General features: G+C 36.4%; 1 long non-coding RNA gene and 1 pseudogene across 1 annotated transcript in view; both read left to right on the top strand.

Annotated features, from left to right (window-relative positions):
• LOC113611184 (uncharacterized) overlaps positions 1-15,631 on the top strand; it is a 103,681-nt gene that overhangs the window by 69,031 nt on the left and 19,019 nt on the right. The window lies entirely within an intron of this gene.
• LOC113611182 (glyceraldehyde-3-phosphate dehydrogenase pseudogene) lies at positions 12,154-15,414 on the top strand (annotated as a pseudogene).

The following is a 15,631-nucleotide window of genomic DNA, read 5'->3' as shown; positions in this document are numbered from 1 at the left end:
TCACTCTTGACTCCTTCAATATTCAACGTTACCTCCTAAAGGATTGAGAATGTCATCTGGAAAGATTCACTCCCCTCAATCTCTTCCTTGTCTACTTTTTTTTCACCAAATTGTCCTGATTCTCCTTCAAAGTGATTTTGTAATCTATTTGTCCATCTTCTCACCTCACTGTGATACTTTTGTATCTTACCTAAGTTGTTACCACAGATGATAATAGACTTTCTTATCTCTCAGTTTTCATACTCCAATATGTACTGATGTGATATTTCTAAAATGCACTACTAGTCCTGTCATAGCCTGGTTTAAAAACTTCATATTTTTCCACATTATATTTAGGATGGTTTCCAGCTTCTTAGCATGCGTGACATTTGAGGCTGTTTACAATATGACTACTATTTGCCTTACCAACTTCATTTCTTGTCATTCTCTAGCTTCTTGTCAGATCGTTTTGCTCCTTTTCCCATGATATGCTACATACCTTCACATCTGTTGGTTTTTCCTCATGCTGTTCCTTCCACCCAGGTCCCAGTTGCTCATTCTTTTCTTATCCAGTTGTTAAATTCCTCTTCCTCATATTCTGATCAAATATAAAATATCCAATACCCTCCTTTACCAAGCTTTTCATATAACTTTAAGCAAAATTAATCACTTACAGCTGTGTTTCAATACACCTTCCAAATCCCCATTTCTCTTTAGTTGGTGATCTCTGTGTTTCCCTAGAGATCATCAGAGCCTGCAGACTGAAAATAAGTTTGTTCATCCTTTTAAACCCTTATGGCAAAGGAAATGCTCTGAGTTAGTTATTAAAATAGCTGATGTATTTTTAGGGTTTACTATGAACCAAACACTGAGGGCTTTACCTACGTTTTTCTTTTTTTAATCCCAGCAATACTCCACTGTTAATTTCCAGAAGGAAGAGACTTGGTTTATTCATTATAGGTACCCCAGCATTTGGAACAGTGCCTGGCATCTGCAGATGCTCAAGAATTCTTTGTTGACTGACGGAATGAAGTAATGAATGAACAAAACAGCTCTGCAAGGAATGGACTATCATAATTCCCATAGGGCAAATAAGGGACATGAAGCAAGTAAATTTAAGTGATTTGATTGTTACACATAAAATATGTTGTAGTTGAAAGCATGTCTGCTAACACCACAGTCAACACTTTTTTAAAAAATTGAGGTAACATTAGATTATAACATTATATAAGTTTCATGTGTACACATTATAGTTTGACTTCTGTATACACTATTGTGTGCTCACCACCAAAAGTGCAGTTTCTATCCATCACTGTACAGTTGAGCCTCTTTACCAGTTTCACCCTCCCTCTACCCCACTTCTCCTTGGTAACCACTAATCTGTTCTTTGTATCTACATGTTTGGTTTGGTTTGGTTTGTTCATTTATTTTTTTATTTTTTTATATTTCATGTATGATTAAAATTATACAGTATTTTTTTTCTCCTTCTGACTTATTTCACTTAGCATAATACCCTCCATCTACGTTGTTGCAAATGCCAAGATTTCACCATTTTTATGGCTGAGTAGTATTCCATTGTGTGTAAGTGTCTATATATAAATATATATGGACATTTATATATATCTCACATCTTCTTTATTCAACAGTTGAATATCTGTTGATGGACACTTAGGTTGCTTCCATATCTTGGCTATTGTAAATAAAGCTGCAATGAACATAGGGTTCAATGTATCTTTAAAAATACTGTTTTTTATTCTTTGAATAAGTAACCAGAGTAAAATAGCTTTTTAAACTTTTTAAACAATAGTGCTCTATCCACCTGGGCTGGGAAACAGCAATTATTTTAGAAGCAGCATTTGGAAAGGAGGCAGCACAGATATCAGTACCTACACAAAGCAAAACAAACAACAATAAAAGATACCACAACACTGCCACCAACACTCTAATCAGGATAAAGAAGATGTGGAAGATGTAGAAAGAAGAAGATGGAATATTACTGAGCCATAAAAAGAATGAAATAATGTCCTTTGCAGCAATATGGATGGACCTAGAGATTATCATACTAAGTGAAGTAAGTCAGACAGAGAAGGACAAATATCATATAATATCATTGGTATGTGGAATCTAAAAAATGACATCAATACAAATGAACTTATTTACAAAACAGAAATAGACTCACAGACAGAAAACAAACATGGTTACCAAAGGGGAAAGGTGGGGGGAGGGATAAATTATGAATTTGGGATTAACAGATACACAAAACTATATATAAACTAAACAGCAAGGACCTACTATATAGAGCACAGGGAACTATATTCAGTATCTTATAATAATCCATATTGGAAAATAATCTGAAAAAGAATATATATACATATATATATCTGAATCACTTTGCTGTACATCTGAAACTAACACAACCTTGTAAATCAACTATACCTCAATTTAGAAAAAAAGAAGTGAGATGTAATAGCTGCAGGGATTTTCAAGTGAATTTAATTAATGCCCATCAAAATTCAAAATTAGAGCAATGAGTGAGTAGGATTTCAGATATGGCTGCTACACCAAGGGAAGGTGTTTTGTAATTCATAGCATTCTATGTATCAAGTAAGGATCTGTGTGTCAAGTAAAGGCTGGGCTTTATGATAAAAATAGGCATTGTTCTTTCCACTGCAGTAAAAAATGTTTAATTGCATTTTAGCCATATACAATAAATACATAAAAGATATATCTAATTATGCCTTCAAATATTTTACTGTTTTATGCTCCTCAAATACTAGGATTTCCAAGCAAACTAGTAGAAACATTGCATAAAAAATATTATCTTTAAAAGGAAGAACCTATCTCACATATTTAGAGGTATTTGAAGTTTTCAGAGTTGAGTGCTATAAAAAAGAGATTTACTTTAAATTTATTTTAAAAAGCATGGAAATCCTAGTTGCTTATCAATAAAGTGGATCCCAGTGAAAAGCTATATTAATCAAGAGATAAAAATAAGCTCCTTAGATACTGAAACTGCCAAAAAGTTTTTGAGAGGTGCCAGTTTTGTTATTCTTCTTTAAACACATTTGTGCCTTCAATAGCATAGTAGAATGATTATGATCACAGCTCCAGACCCAGAGCTGCATTAGTTTAAATCACAGCTCAGTCACTCAATGGCTGTAGTATTTCCAACAAGTCACTTAACCTCCCCGGGCCTCAGTTTACTCATTCGTGTAAAGGTAATAGTATAACCTCTAAAGGTTGTTGTGAGGATTCAATGAATTAGAAGGCAAAGCACTTAGAGTAGTGTCTGTCATATGAAATCAGTTAGTAAATTTGGTTATTATTGTTTTTGAAGGGGGGAAAATCAAGACAGAAAAAAATGTAGTTCTCATAATAATCCAAATCTCAGTGTCTGCTTTTACCTACTCAGATTTGTTTATGCATTAACAAGTGAGATAATTTTACAAGTGAGGCACCGTGAAAGGTAGTGGGCATGCAGAAATGAATGCGAAGTGGGCCTTGTCCTCAAATGACAAGCCATACAGACTCAACAATCTGTAGTAACATCGGCACTCAGAACGGTTTGGAACTGTTTACAAAACCTCCATGAAATTCTATCTGCTGACATGAAAATAGCATTCCATTAATTTTGATAGTACTCTAATCTCTTTTCTCTCTTATTCATAGCAGTCAGTGAAATGGGAAGAACATGCACTTCCTACCTGCTATCAGCATTGTTCCTTATTTCATTCATATCTCCAGAATGAGGGGGCACTTAGCCAGGTCTCTGAATAATGACTCTCAGAGAACCTATGTAATAGTCTTATACTAAAGGAATTTTGTCATATCAGAGCAAAAGTTGGTTGTCTCTTCAAACTTTCAGCAATGCAGGTTGGGAAGCAGAGCCTATATTCTATGTAATGCCACCAATCTTGCAATTTAAACTTGGAAAGTTTGATGTGTGAGTCACGTTGGGCTTTTGGGTAGCAGCTCTTGGACTCTGTCAAAAGGGTGGCTTTCTCTTACCTGAAAACACAGAAGTAGAATTTGGTGCCTCAGTAGAATTCGGTGCCTCAAGTCCAAGTCAGAGGGTTTCAACGGTGTGCTGTGTTCTTCTATGACAGGCCAGATCTTGAGGACATTTTATTGCATGAACCAGGAACTAGGAACTTATGTAACGCTGGCCAGGGACGTATTTTTCACAGCTCATCATAGCTTGTCCACGTCATACTTAAGATATTGTATGTTAGATTTGCTTTTGCCAAAATGTTGTTTTCTCCTCTCTGTATCACCAGAATTGTATTGTTTCAGGACTTCCTCTATGGTGTTGGGATTTTATATAGTATCATAATTTTTGTGCATTCTGTGAATTTTAAACTTGGTTACTTTGTAGAATAAGGGCATAGGGAATGTTGATGCAAAATACACTAAGGACATCCAAAATTCTCCTTCACTCGCAAAATGATATAATCACACATGAGGTCTGTATAAAAATTCTTTCTACAGAACAGGGAGAGGTCTTGCATTTCACATTTAGCTACCGCTGAGAATATGCTAAAAGCTTTTTCTCAAACTGTCATTTCTACAAATGTCAGGCTTACAGACACACCATGCTCCAGAAACTCACTTTAATTTTCATAATAACTAAGAGCTTGTCACGTGCTAAGTCTTTGGAACTATTTTCTACTCAATTCTGCAGTAAAGAAAACAGGAAGCTCTCCCCAAGCCTCTTCTATTTTCCTCTCCATGTCCCACAATCAAAATACACTATTTTATATCACACAAAAAATGTTTTGAGTATTTTAGGTCTCCTATGATACATTATTTTGTGTGATTTTATTCCCATTTTTAGAGGCTTCTTTTGCCTTGCTCCTTAATAGCAGCTTCTTATTAGAAACATAACTCTGTCTCTCTCCTGAAAAAGCATGAAATTTCTGTATTAATATTTATTTTGCAAAGGAAAACAAGGTATTAAGGAGAGACTATGCCAGCTTTACATGTGGATAATGTCCAGAATCTTATGTATAAGTCATCAGTTTCCATGTAGTTTTTTTTTTTTTTTTTTTTTTTTTTTGGCTGTGTTGGGTCTTCGTTGCTGTGCGCTGGCTTTCTCTAGTTGCGGAGAGCGAGGGCCGCTCTTCGCTATGAGGCTCAGGCGTCTCATTGCGGTGGCCTCTCTTGTTGCGGAGCACGAGCTCTAAGTGCGTGGGCTTCAGTAGCTGTGGCTCACAGCCTCAGTAGTTGTGGCGCACAGGTTCAGCTGCTCCGCGGCATGTGGGATCCTCCCGGACCGGGGCACGAACCCGTGTCCCCTGCATCGGAGGCGGACTGTCAATCACTGCGCCACCAGGGAAGCCCTCCATGTAGTTTTGATATTTTTCTTCTTATGACTTCTAGAGAACACTGGTTTAAAGATTAGGTACCTCCTCTTTCTTCCTGGGGATGAAGATTAAATAAGGAGCAATATTGATCCTGAGTTTGTATTTCTGAGAATTTTAAGGCTTTATGCCCTTAATTAAACATTGCCATTAGGGGAACAGATACTCCTGAGTTACAGGCAATTATGCACAAGTGGTTTTATTTACAAAGCAATAGGTGGCATATGTTTTAGGAATGTTACCATGACATTGCTTCTCAATTCCTGGTTTGAATCTCTTCAGTATCTTCAGTGACTACCGAGGGACCATCTGCTAGCCCATCGCCTATAACCAAAGTCTGGCTCCTGGGAAAAGGTGAACCACCACAAATAGGACAGCCATCAGTTGCAGATGGCATTCATAGACAATATAGGTATTTTAGGAAGCCATCTGATGAAGGATCTTGGCTTGGCAAGCAGATATTCTATCCCAGTAGTTTGAATCTACAGTGAGTGATGCAAAGAGTCAGGGTCAGAGACTACACCATTCCAGGGGCAGTGGAGGTGGCAGCAGCATCTTTGTTCAGTGGCAGCAGTGGCAGCAACCCCCTGCTGTCCAGTGTCATGTTACATTGTGACAGTGGTGGAAGTGACAATGTTAGTGTCATTCTTACCAGCTTGTTCTGAGGTCTGAATTTGGCGGTGTTTCTGGCCACTCAGTTTTCCTTTAGTTCCTTAGACTTAGCTTAAAACTTCACCCATCTCATGGATTCTGGAAACCAGCCAATACACTTGTAACACATTCCTTTCTGCTAAAGGAATATTGCAACACGTCGGAGCAGGTCTACTCAAACAATCTGCGGTGAAGAACCAGATTTTTTTAATCTGGAATTTTTAATTCCAAATCTGTCACAGATTGATCCTATGCTGAATTAAAAGGGCGGGAACTATATTACCAGGAAAATAGAATTAAGAAAAAAATACATAGAAAATCCTGAGCACCACTTTTTATTACTAGATTCATTAGACCTAAAATTCAATGTTGCAGTAATGTTCAATGGCTGTAAACATTGCTTTTTTTTTTTTACATCTTTATTGGAGTATAATTGCTTTACAATGGTGTGTTGGTTTCTGCTTTATAACAAAGTGAATCAGTTATACATATACATATGTTCCCATATCTGCTCCCTCATGCATCTCCCTCCCTCCCACCCTCCATATCCCACCCCTCTAGGTGGTCACAAAGCACCGAGCTGATCTCCCTGTGCTATGCGGCTGCTTCCCACCAGCTATCTACCTTACGTTTGGTAGGGTATATATGTCCATGCCTCTCTCTCGCTTTGTCACAGCTTACCCTTCCCCCTCCCCATATCCTCAAGTCCATTCTCTAGTAGGTCTGTGTCTTTATTCCTGTCTTCATTTCTAACTGGTTACTCTCAATTTCTGTGCTTTTCTCACTGTCCACCAGAAACTGGCTGTTCATGGACTGGCAGACCACCATTCCATTAGTACTGTAGTGAGAGGACAAAATTTAACACTGAGCCTGAAACACACTTCTAAATATTTAACAAATGTGAAAGAAAGAGGGAAAGGGATGAGGAGGAGGGGAATAACAAGTAAAGAGAGGAAGAGAGAAAGTTGAAGAACCATAGGATTAAAAAAGTTAAAGGACTGGAACCAAAACTATAATAGACATTGATAGGCACCTGAGACAGAAGAGTTCACTAGTACCCTAATGAGATGATTGGGTCAGGATTAATACTCAGTGTGGTTATGTAGTTATATGTAGAAATATATCTACATCTTCCTACTATCATCTTACTTTGGTCTCCCAAAATGTACACGTTTTATTGTCAATTGACACATGACTTTAATTCAGAACAACTCCCAGCTTCCCCAGAATCTCTTCTCATGTATTTCTGGGAGTTCTCACCTTATGTCTCATTCATGCTCATGTTCATGACTAGATATGGTGGGGTATTTTCATTAGAAATTTATGCATGAGGAAAAATATATCCTTGGGAGAGTAACTATACCAACACAAGCCTGATCCAGCAACCAAATCTCAGATGGGTAGAACTAACAAAGCTGAGAACAGTTATGCCTGTTGCTTATGCCTGGGTGATTGTTTGAGTCCTAGAAAGAAGACTATAAGTAAAAGTTAAAAGTCTTGTTTAGTAAACACAAGACATTGTGAAATAAACACAACACTTTGCTCCTCTTTGAAAAAATGTGCAGGAAAGCATTCTCCTTATCTTTCCCCCACAGAATACTGTAAAACTTTGACACCTTGAAGACTGGGTACACAGTAGGGGTGACTACTACAGGCAGAGATATTCTGTGGGTCCAGCAATGTCCAAGAGAAAGGAGAGAAGTGCTCAGATTAATGGTACTCTTGACTGAGGTGGGGAATTCCAGCTGAAATAGTGTCTTCCCATTGATGAGACAAGTAAAATGATGAGTTTGAGTGGGAGAAGAGAAAAGAAATAAGGTACATCAATAGGGGCTGACCAGACTTGTTTGTAAACCTATCCACTGAAGATTAGAACATAAATAGATGGGGTGGGGAGAAATTTGTCCAAGTTTCTCATTCCATGGTTTTTGGTTTCAGTGCCTTTATCTGTCTATCTATCTATCTATCTACCTATCTATCTATCTATCTACCTATCATCTAAAATTTTATTTTTAAAGTCTTATATTAGAAGACTGACAGATATTATTAAAAAGAGGTCTTTGAATTTTGTGGAACCAACTGATATACACAGTCAACATGCCATGTGTAGAGTGGGAAAATCAGGGAAGCAATACAATGTGCATGGCATACCTTGCAAACCAGGTTAGTTAGCATGTGCTGTTCCTTATACATACAAATATTTTGTCTTGTAATGTCCTAGATAATTACAGTTAAAACTGATTGAAACATACATGTAACCAAAGGGCCTGGCAGTCTGAACATATACTGGTACTGAGACAGGTTTGGACATGCGTGATCAAGTAATGGTGACATGGGCTTCCAGGAGGCAGTTTTCATGAAGCAGTTTGGTGTTGCCCTTAAACTCTGACAAAAATAGTGTAGGGGAAAAAAGGTGGCCCCAAAATGCTAAACACGAGGAGAAATCCCTAGTCATTGTAACAATCGAAATATCTCCTCACAGATTCCCAAATGCCTCCTTGAAGAAACTTTTATTTCTCCTTTATTCTACATATCCAGTTCTCTTAAGAGACAATGTGTAAATCTATGGTGTTTAAAGATTGCTCAATATGATGATAGTTAATACTTATTGAGCACCTATTCTATGCCACCATTGTGCTAAGCCCAACACCTACATATTTCATTTATTTCTCTCAGAAAACTTTAAATTTCATGCCATTATTTTATTCATCTTACAGTTGAGTAAACTAAGGTTACAAATGTGAAGTAAATTGCTTAAATCCACACAGCTGGCAAGTGTTTAGTGTTTACATCTGAATACTGGATATCAGAGTACATAACCTGTAAAACGATCTTTAAAGGACAATATACTTCACTTAACATCAGTGGGGAAGATAAGGGCTGAAAAGGGAAAAGCATCAGAGCATTCCTTTCAGATGTTCCTTGAGTATACATACACCTTTACCAAAACACATGCTTTTAATATGAGCTGGGGATACTTTGCTGGTTTGAGCTTCAGGAAACCAGTAGGGCATTGAAGTTATGAGAGCAGAACTGGAATATAACAGACTCTATTCAAATTCTGGCTCTTCTTGATTTTAGGCAAAGTTATTCAAACTGCTTTGCTTTCATTTTTTTTCACCTGTGAACCTAGTAAGGGAGAGAAAACGTAAACTAGTGGGAAAACTATGACTGAAAGTCACAGCCCTGAGACATAGGACCTTAAAAGCCTGAGACTTAATTGGAAGATTATAGAATGCTCCCTCTCCTCCACGTCTTACCACCATTCCAACAGCACTCTGGTATAACAGGGTGGATTACAGCTGAAAGAGCTGCAAGCCATTCTCCCTGAGGTGAATTTAGGGAATCTCAAATAAAGAGGGGAGACAAAAATCAAAGACATTAAGGGAATTTGAGGTCTCTGACACATAACTACAGCAAACATTAAGCACAGCTGAACTTCTAGCACAGTTAACATAAATTCTTACATTAAAGTTTATTTACCTCAGTTCCTATTACCCAATTACAATATGTCCAACTTTCAACAACAACAACAAAAAGACTTAAAGGTATGGCAAAAAATAAGAAACATACAATTTGAAGAGACAGAGTGATAATCAAAACCAGACTCAGATATGGCACAGATAATGGAATTATCAGATAGAATTTTAAATAACCATGATTAATATGGTAAGGTCTCTAATGGAAAAAGTAAAGAACATGCAAGAATGGATGTGTAATGTAAACAGAGAGATGAGAACTCTAAGAATCAAAAGGAAATGCTAGAAAGCAAAAGCATTATAACAGAAATAAAGAATACCTAAGATGGGCTCATCAGTAGATTCAACATGGCTGATGAAAAAATAAGAGAACTCAAGTGTAGATCAACAGAAAGTCCTCATTTTGAAATGCAAAGAGGAAAAAGAATGGGGAAAAAACACAGAACAGAACATCCAATAACACTGAGACAACTTCAAAAGGTATAACACAATTATAAAGAGAATACCAGAAAGAGAAGAAAGAGAGAATGGAACTGAAGAACTGTTATAATAATAATGGTAATATTAAGGTAATAATGATGGTGAATTTTCTGAAATTGATGGCAGACACCAAAACAGGAAGCTTAGAGAACACCAGGAGGTAAATACAAACAAACAAACAAAATTATCTAGGTATATTCTATTCACACTTCTTTAGAAAATTATGACAAAGAAAAATCTTGAAAGAAACCAGAGGAAAAGAACATCTCCATATAGAGAAACAAAGCTAAGAATTACAATGGACTTCTCATCTGAAACTATGCAAGCAAGAAGTGATATTTAATTATTGAAAGAAGGAAAAAAATTGAGTATTCTATATCCAACAAATTCACTCAACAGGGAAGGAGAAAAAAAATTTCTCAGTGAAACAAAAACTGAGGGAATTTTCAGCAGACCTCTCTGCAGGAAATATTAAAATAATTTTTTTTAATTTTTTTTAAATTAATTAATTTATGTTTGGCTGCGTTGGGTCTTTGTTGCTGCATTTGGGCTTTCTCTAGTTGTGGTGAGCAGGGGCTACTCTACATTCCAGTGTGTGGGCTTCTCATCATGGTGGCTTCACTTGTTGTAGAGCGTAGGCTTCAGTAGTTGTAGCTCACAGGCTTAGTTGCTCTGTGACATGTGGAATCTTCCCAGACCAGGCTCGAACTCATGTCCCCTGCATTGGCAGGCAGAGTCTTAACCACTGCACCACCAGGGAAGTCCTAAAAGAAATTCTTTAGGAAGAAGAAAAATAATATAGATCAAAAACTATGATCTACATGAAGAAAGAAAGACCATTGGAGAAGGAAAAAAAAAATGAAGGTAAAATAAAATCTTTTATTAATTGATCAAAAAAAAACCTGCTTGTTTTTACAATGCAATAGTAAATAGTTTTTACAGTAATAGTAAAAATATATTGGGTGACTATTACATATGAATAAATGAAATAAATTACAACAACGTTAGAAGAGACAGAAGGAAGGAATTGGAAATAATTAATTATGATACCTGCACTAGATAATAAAGTGGAATAGGTCATTTGAAGTTTGACATAGATTAATTAAAAATGGATACTGTAAGCTCTAGAGCAACCACTAAGTTAAAAACAAAAAGTTTAACTGATACTAAGAAAATATAATGAAGTCATATAAAATTCTTAATTAAAACCATAGAAGGTAGGAAAAGAGGGGTTAAAAAAACAAACAAGAAAAAGAAGCAATGGATAGAAAAGAGTTGCAAACATAGTAGATATAAATTCAAATACACATAATTACTTTAAGACTTAAAAGACAGAGACTGTTAGTGTGGATAAAAAAAACAACACCCAGCTATGTGTCACCTAAAAGAAGCACTATTTAACCATAAAAACTTGTGTTAAAAATATATATGCCATGTTAACCCTAATGTTTGAGAAATGCTAAAGTAGCTGTATTCATTTCAGACAAAATAGACTTCACAACAAAGAAGGGATAAAGAAGGGCATTAAATAATGATAATGTGGTCAATTCTCCTGAAGACATAACAACACTAACAAGAGTGTGTGAAACTACATGAGGCAGAACTGGGTGAAACTAAAAGGAGAACTAGACAAATGCACTATTGCAACTGGAAATTTCAATATCTCTCTGTAAGTAAATGACAGATAAAGCAGGCAGATAATTAGGATATTAACAACCTAAACATCACTATTTTTAACTTTACCTAATTGGCATTAATAGAATATTCCATTCAACAACAGCAGAATACACATTCTTTTCAAGCTCGTGTGGCACATTCCCCAAGATAAATTACATTCTGAATGTATATTATGGTAATATAGACCTTAACAACTGTAAAAAATAGAAATTACAGAAAAGATATATTTTAGACCACTATAGAATTAAATTAGAAATCAATAACATAAACATAACCGGAAAATTCCCAAATATTTGGAAATTAAGCAACACACTTTAAATAACACATTCATCAAAGAATAAGTCTCAAAAGAAATTTTTCAAAATTGAAGTAAATGAAAATAGAAATACAAATATTAAAATTGGTGGGATGCAGCAAAAACAATGCTGCATCCCACCAATTAGGGAAATTTATAGTATTAAATGCATGCATTTAAAAAAAAAGAAAATCAAACATCAATAATTTAAGCTCCCACCTTAGGAAACTACACAAAAAAGGGGAAATTTAGCCTAAAATAGGCAAAAGAAATAATATAAAATGTATAGGAGAAAATAATGGAGAAAATTAATGAACCCAAAAGCTGGTTATCTGAAAATATCAATAAAACTTATGACTCCAGCCAGCCTAATCAAGAAAAAAAAAGAGAGAAGACATAAATTGCTAATATCAGAAATGAAAGTGGGGTTATCATTACTGAGTCCATCGAAATTCAAGGAATAATGGAATAATATGAACAATCTGTTATGTTCATACATTTGAAAACTTAAATATATGGACCAATTTCTTGAAAGCCAAATGTATAAAAACTTACAAAAGAAGATATAAATAACTTTAATAGCCCTATATTTATTAAGGAAATTTAATTGATAATTTCAAACCTTCCAAAATGCAAAACACCAGGTTCAGAGGATTTCACTGGTGAATTCTACCAAATATTTAAAAAAGAAATTAGCTCTCTGCTCCTCTCTGTTCGACAGACGTATCTTTCTTGCAGTGCCAGCTGCATCCCTGAGACAAGATGGTGAAGGTGGGAGTGAACGGATTTGGCCGTATCAGGAGCCTGGTCACCAGGGCTGCTTTTAACTCTGGCAAAGTGAACATTGTCTCCATCAACGACCCTTTGTTGACCTTCATTACATGGTCTTCATGTTCCAGTATGATTCCATGGCAAGTTCCATGGCAGTAAGGCCGAGAACGGGAAGCTTTCATCAATGGAAAGGCCATCACCATCTTCCAGGGGTGAGATCCTGCCAACATCAAATGGGGTGATGTTGGTGCTGAGTATGTGGTGGAGTCCACTGGTGTCTTCACTACCATGGAGGAGGCTGGGGCTCACTTGAAGGGTGGAGCCTAGAGGGTCATCATTTCTGCCCCTTCTGCTGATGCCCCCAGGTTTGTGATGGGCATGAACCATGAGAAGTATGACAACCACCTCAAGATTGTCAGCAATGCCTCCTGCACCACCAACTGATTGGCCCCCCAGCCAATATCATCCATGACCACTTCAGCATTGTAGAGGGATGGGCTACATCCTGGGCTACACTGAGGACCAGATTTTCTCCTGTGACTTCAACAGTGACACTCACTCTTCTACCTTCGATGCTGGGGCTGACATTGTCCTCAACGATCATTTGTCAAGCTCATTTCCAGTTAGGAAAATGAATTTGGCTACAGAAACAGGGTGGTGGACCTCAGGGTCCACATGGCCTCCAAGGAGTAAGAGTCCCTGGGCCACCAGTCCCAGCAAGAGAATGAGAAGAAGAGAGGTTCTCAGCTGCTGGGCAGTCCTTGCCCCAGCTCCAACCACCAACACATGGAGAGTTTCCCAACCTCCGCACAGTTTCCATCCCAGACCCCCTGAAGAAGGGGAGGGGCTTAGGGAGCCCTACCTTGTCTTGTCATGTACCATCAATAAAGTATACTCTTTGCAGAAAAAAAAGAAAGAAATTATATCAAATAATACCATACTTCATAATCTCTTCCTGAAAACAAAAGCAGAAGGAACACTTCCTAGCTCAATCTATGAGGCAAGACATTGCCTTTGATGAAGACTCTTTGCTTGAGCAAACTTAAGTCAGGCTCCTGAACCTTCTCCTAAGCCTATTTGTACACTTCTCTATAAAATCCAGTTTTAGCAAGAACCCTGCTAAGTCACTTTAACCAGAACTCCCCCACCCTTGAAGTCTGATTACCAATTTTAAGACTACTATAAAGCCATAGTAATTGGTGAAAGAATGGACATATACATCAATGGAACAGAATAGAGAGGCCAGAAATAGATCACACAACTGTAGTAAATTAGTTTTTGATAAGGGTGCAACGATAACTCATTGGAGAATGAAAGTATTTTCAATAAACGGTGCTGGAGCAATTGGACAACTATATGCTGAAAATTAACCTAGATCTTATGTCACACAAAAAATTAACTCAATATGGACTGCTGATCTAAATATAAAATGCAAACTATGAATTTTCTAGAAGAAAACAAAAGAAAGTATATGTGGCCTTGAATTTAATAAGTTTTTAGATATAACACCAAAATTACAGTCCATGAAAGAGAAATTCTGATTAAGTTGGGCTTTATAAAATTTAGAAACTTCTGCACTGTGACATGCTTTGGTAAGAGAATGAAAAGACAAACTACAGCCTTGGAGAGAATATTTGTAAAAAGTATATCTGATAATGTACTTGTGTCCAAACTATAGGAAAAAAAATTTAGAACTCAATAAGAAAAGAACGCAATGAAAAGATGTTTAAAATATCTGAATAAACACCTCACCAAAGAAGATATGCATATAACAAGAATGCATATAAAAAGATGGTCAACATCATATGTCATTAGGGAATTGCAAATGAAACCATAATGATATACCAATGCAACCTATTAAAGTAGCTAAAATACAAAAGAACTGCTGGTGGAAAGGCAAAATAATACAGCCACGTTGGAAGACAGTATACCAGTTTCTTTCAACGCTGAACCTAGTCTTACCATACATTTCAGCAATCACACTTCCAGGTATCAATCCAACTGATTTGAAAACTTTTATCTACACAGAATTCTGCACACCAATGTTTTCAGCAGTCTTATTTATAATTACCAAATCCTGAAAGTAACCAAGGATTACTTCAGTAGGTAAAATGATAAATAAACTATGGTACATTCATACAATGGAATGTATATTCAGTGATAAAAAGGAATGAGCTATCAAACCATGTGAAAACATAGATGACTTTTAAATAACAAGTTGTTCAGATCAAAAACAAATGGAAACCAGTCTTGAAAATTCCCTGCTCAGAAAAAAACAGTTTAGTCATACAAACCAAGCTTAATTTAGCTTCGTTTGCAAGACTAACTTGACTTGGGTCATTTCTCATTATGCCTCTGGAAATCATAAGAAAAATTTAGATATCTGAAATAAATAGATATATATGTATGTGTAACTGAATCTCTTTGCTGTGCACCTGAAACTAACACAATGTTGTAAATCAACTATACTTCAATAGAAAAGAAAGAAAAATTTAAGCTGCTTCCCAAAATGGATACGAGGTAATCACTAGCCAATTCCCTATCATTTAAGAAAATTCTAATATTATAAACAATCACTGTGAAGAATAAACAGTCACTGCTTCCCACTGTGTAAACTGCTTTGTAACAATATATACTGAGCCTCACTCCATGTATTGGTTTGCACGCTCTTGGTTCATGAATTGTCTTTGTTGTGTGTGCAAAATAAACTTACTAATTACTACTTCTGTGATTCATTGGTTTTACTTCTGTTATTTATGAACTTTTGACAAAATTAAAGAAGGAAGTTTATATAGAAAAGGTTTCATCATTGATGACTCATTTATATGACATTTTAGAATAGGCAAAATTGTAGAGGCAGTAAATAGATCAGCTGCTGCAGGAGTTTGGGGAAGAGGGGCTGAATAATTGAAGCCCACAGGATTATTTATAGTAGTGAG

The sequence above is a fragment of the Aethalodelphis obliquidens genome, unplaced genomic scaffold (genome assembly GCF_003676395.1).
Source record: "Aethalodelphis obliquidens isolate GAN/ISIS:26980383/991018 unplaced genomic scaffold, ASM367639v1 scaffold68, whole genome shotgun sequence".
Lineage (NCBI taxonomy): Eukaryota > Metazoa > Chordata > Mammalia > Artiodactyla > Delphinidae > Aethalodelphis > Aethalodelphis obliquidens.
Note: the sequence above shows the minus strand (reverse complement) of the source record. Positions and strands in the feature narration are given on the sequence as shown.